Source organism: Cetorhinus maximus, chromosome 23, assembly GCF_964194155.1.
Source record: "Cetorhinus maximus chromosome 23, sCetMax3.hap1.1, whole genome shotgun sequence".
Lineage (NCBI taxonomy): Eukaryota > Metazoa > Chordata > Chondrichthyes > Lamniformes > Cetorhinidae > Cetorhinus > Cetorhinus maximus.
The window spans coordinates 44,077,285-44,081,839 of record NC_135901.1 but is presented as its reverse complement, the minus strand read 5'-3'; the positions used below and the strand labels follow the sequence as shown (position 1 = coordinate 44,081,839).

At 45.4% G+C, this 4,555-nt stretch overlaps 1 non-coding gene across 1 annotated transcript; it reads left to right on the top strand.

Moving 5' to 3' along the window:
* The first annotated feature begins 4,146 nt into the window (after nt 1-4,146).
* trnan-guu (transfer RNA asparagine (anticodon GUU)) lies at nt 4,147-4,220 on the top strand. Its single transcript has one exon. It is a non-coding gene; the product is annotated as a tRNA-Asn (tRNA).
* The last annotated feature ends 335 nt before the right edge of the window (nt 4,221-4,555 follow it).

Sequence of the window (4,555 nt, the reverse complement as noted above, 5' to 3'; positions counted from 1 at the left end):
CTTCACTAGCTGGGCCAGTATTTATTGCCCGTCCCTAGTTGCACTTGAGAAGGTGGTGGTGAGCGGCCTTCTTGAACCACTGCAGTCCATGTGGTATGGATACACTAACAGTGCTGTTAGGGAGGTAATTCCAGGATTCTGACCCAGCAATAGTGAAAGAACAGCGATATATTTCCAAGTCAGGATGGTGAGTAACTTGGAGGAGAACTTCCAGGTGGTGGTGTTTCCATCTATCTGCTGCCCTTGTCCTTCTAGGTGGTAATGGTCGTGGGTTTGGAAATTGCTGTCGAAGGATCTTTGGTGAATTGCCGCAGTGCATCTTGTAGATGGTATACACTGCTGCTACAGTGCATCGGTGCTGGAAGGAAAGAATGTTTGTGGATGTTGTGCCAATCAAGGGGGCTGTTTTGTCCTGGACAGTGTCAAGCTTCGTGAGTGTTGTTGGAGATGCACTCATTCAGGTAAATGGGAAGCAGTCTATCATACCACTGACCTGTGACTTGCAAAGAAAACTGGACTCGGTCTCACCTATTTCCGGTCACCCCACAATTTATATCGCTCCTCCTCATTCTTCCCATCAAACTGAAGCACTGCAGACGTCGGCTTTCCCCAGCGCATCCTGAGGGATTTACTGAAGAGACCGAAAGAAAGCGAATTAGCTGGTATTCTGACAGCGGTGCGATTTGAATATAATTTAAATCCAGTTTCTCAAACCACTCAACCACACTTACCACAGCGAATGTCCCTTTAACCATTGCTTTGAGTGCGACCAGCCCTGAATTAGAACAGAACAACTGGAGCAGGAATGGAACCATTTTGCCCCTCGAGCCCCCCATAGTATTGGAGAATCAGAGACAAGGTTACATTTGGCCCTGGCCTGAGGAACATAGGAGTAATGAACAGGAGGAGGCCATTCAACACTTCCAGCCTGCTCCAGCATTCAATAAGATCATGGCTGATCCGGTTCTGATCTCAACTCCACTTTCATACTCCCCCACCAGAGACCCCTCCGCCCCCACCACCGTGCTTCCCCCCACTCCTGCCCCCGGCATAAGCCTTGATTCCCATGTCCATCAAAAATCTGTCTAATTCTGCCTTGAATAAATTCAGTGACCCAGCCTCCACTGCTTTCTGGGGAAAATAATTCCACAGGCCAACGACCCTTTGAGAGAGAAAAAAATCTCCTCATCTCCGTCTGAAAAGGGAGAACTTTTACCCTTATGGAAACTAACTGACCTGGTCCCACTCCCCCGCCTTTTCCCCAGAGACCTGCATTTTCTGTCCAATTCTCTTTTGAAATCCGGGATTGAATCTGCCTCACCCACACTCTCAGATAGTGCATTCCAGATCCTAACCACTCGCTGTGTAACAGAGAAACCCCTTTAGAATTGTACAATTTATTTGATGTTGCCTCTCCTCATTCTCCTGACCAACATGAATCGCTTCACAGTTCCCTCGAGCAAATTTCAGTATTGTTTTTACAGTTTGCACGAGGAATCCCTGCCATTGTATCAGTTAGCAGAGCGGAAAAAACGGGGATTGAATCTAGGCTGGGGTGGATGAAAGCACTAAAGCTTTCCGACTTCCAGTGAAGCCGAAGGCAGTTTACACTCGCACAGTAGCAACTGTGATACTAACAAAGAGGATGGAGAAGGACTCAGTTTGAGCGGTGACACTGCTGGAGGATTGGGGAGCTGGGATTCACCCATCACAGCAGCAAAGTTTAAAAAACGGCGCTGTCCAGCCTGGGGCTTGAGCCCACGACCCTAAAATTAAGAACCGTCTGCTCTACTGACTAAGCCATGCATGATGCGGTTGTTTCACGTGCTTCCAACCCAACTGGAAATCAAAGAGTGAGAATGAAAAAGGAAGAGAAGTGAGGGGTTTTGTAGATCCCACAGGAAAGAGACTCCAGGATCAGTTCATTGTGACAGTTCACACAGCAACAAGAAAACAACATTCCTTGAGGAGGGCCAAACCCGGGCGGCAGGAGTGGGAGCGCTGAATAATAGCACGTTTAGCTCAAACACAGAAGACTTGTTCAACCAATAACAGTATCGAATGTGTTAGACATGAACACGAAGTGAACAGTGAGGTGAAATAGTGCCACAAACTGCGGATGTACAGCTTCCAATTTCCAAAACCCACCAAGGAATCAATGCGGCTCCTCTGAAACTTTCAAGGCAAATATTGATCCTTTATAAGGTTCCGTTCCCAGAACTATACACAGTCCTCCAGGTGTGACCTAACCAGGGCCTTGTATAGCTGTAGCAAACCTTTCCCTCTTTTCTATAACAGCCTCTGTAACAGGTTGAACAGCAAGAGGAATTAGATTGTCCATATCGACAGGGGAAAATACGGAGATGCTTGGTCAGAATAAAATTCCTTTGCAAATTCCATTTCAAATGAACTTCATTTTTTTTTTGAAAGCTGTTTAAGAAGCCCCAGCCTAAGCCTTCATGTCATTGGGTCAGGGGAACTTTGTTAATGTTCACACACTGAGCATGGACACGGCAGAAGCTCCTGCACCTCTTTCAATATTGTTTTTCTTCACTCAGAGTTTTCAAAAAGGAATTCGAAAATGAATTGAAAGTGTCAAACATCATGGTTATGTAGAAAGAAAACGAAATTGAGACTAATTGGAAAGAACATTGTAAAAAGTTGTTATTGATTAGAAGGGCTGAATGGTCTCCTCACGTGCTATGTCATTTTATGATAACATTATCAGATTAATTTGACGACAGCATTTCTAAATCTGCCACCTGAATTCCATTTCCGTAAATCAAAGACCCAAAGTGCTGCTGCAGGACCTCACAGTTTAACATGATGTGTAGGTGCCTCTGGCTCTGTCAGGTATTGTTCTGTATTGGAGTGGTTATCACATGGGAAAGGTCCCCGCTTTGAAACTGGGCAGAAATATGATCAAAATATGTTAATTTAATGGGAAGCAAATATCCAAAACTACACGTTTGATGCTAAATATTAAGGGAATACAGTGTCTCACAGCCACGTGTCCTGTTCATCCGTCAGTCAACGTCACAAAAACACATCATCCGCTCATGATGACGTTGCTGGTTGTGAGAGTTTGCTGAGCGCTAATTGGCTACCGCGTTTTCTATATCACAACAATGGCGACACTTCAAAATGTCCTTCATTGCCTGGAAAGCGCTTTGAGACGCCCGCTGGTCGGGAAAAGCGCTATAAGCATTGACCAGAAGGCAGGGCTGGAAGGTACTATATTCAACAAACGTGATTGAACAGATTGTGGTAATTTTTCTGCCCGATTTCGAACCACTTGTTAGGCAAACGTAATAACCACTACACTAAATGCAAGTCTGTCTTTCTTTAATTATCTTAAATTCCAGTCCTCTGGCTAGTGACCCCCGTCAGTGGAAACAGTCTCTCCCTATCTGCTCCATCAAACCGCCCCATCCCCGTTGCCCCCCACCCCCATCATTTTGAGCCACTCCATGAATTCTCCATTTAACCGACATTGCTCTAAAGAGAACAAGCCCGGTCTCTATAATCTCTCCACAAAACTGAATTTCCTCATCCCTGGACAAGATGCAAGGCGGAGGATTGAGACGAGATTTTGGAAAATATTGTCAGTTGGCAGGTAGGAAAATGGAGAAGGAACCAAACCAGAAAACCCAGTCTCCAGCTTTGTGAATCTTTAGAAACTCTTTATGAACCGGAATCAGAGGAGAATGAAGGGTGAACTGTCCGACTGACCAGAGACAGTCAAGGCACCTTTCCCTTCTTTAAGACGCTGGAACATTGACTCTGATGTTCTCAGTGAAATTAACTGATCTGAGACTTTGAAAGGATTCTCGTTACTGCACATCAGGAATTCAAACCTAATATCGGCTTCAGGACAATCAGAATACTTGGTAACAGACAAGACAGCGAAAGACTCAAAGGGAGACGGCACCGGTTGTACGAGAGCTGGTTCCCGGTGACATGGATGTGTCTGCAGTGGGTGGGATCAGACTGTTTTCATGTATCCACAATGAATGTCCCACTCTTTTATTTGGGAAGAGTAAAACTGAGAAAGAATAATTGTCACTCCAGTCGCGGCAATCTGAAGCTTTCACTCGCTGAGCCATTGGTTTAGGATATTTCATAGAGGATATGTTACCTCGTCACGTCTCTGTGGCGCAATTGGTCAGCGCGTTCGGCTGTTAACTGAAAGGTTGGTGGTTCGAGACCACTCAGGGACGAAGCTGTCACTGTTTTCTCCCCGTCATTACTCATTAACGCTCTGGTTTGTTTCGGGCCTCTGAAACCACAAGAAAATCCTCCCACCCCCACCCACAAGTTGCAAACTCGGCTCCCACATCAAGCTTTGTTTATGGACATTCATTTCTGATATGACAAAGAAAATGAACGATCATGTACCCCCATCTAATTTAATACAGATCTATGAGGCTATTGGATTGAAACAAACCCATCAATTAGTCGCTCCACGGTAACTGAGACAGGAAAAAGTAGCAATATTCCAGCCCCATACTCTCCAATCACCCGCTGCCAGCAGAAACATATTCTTATTTTGCTG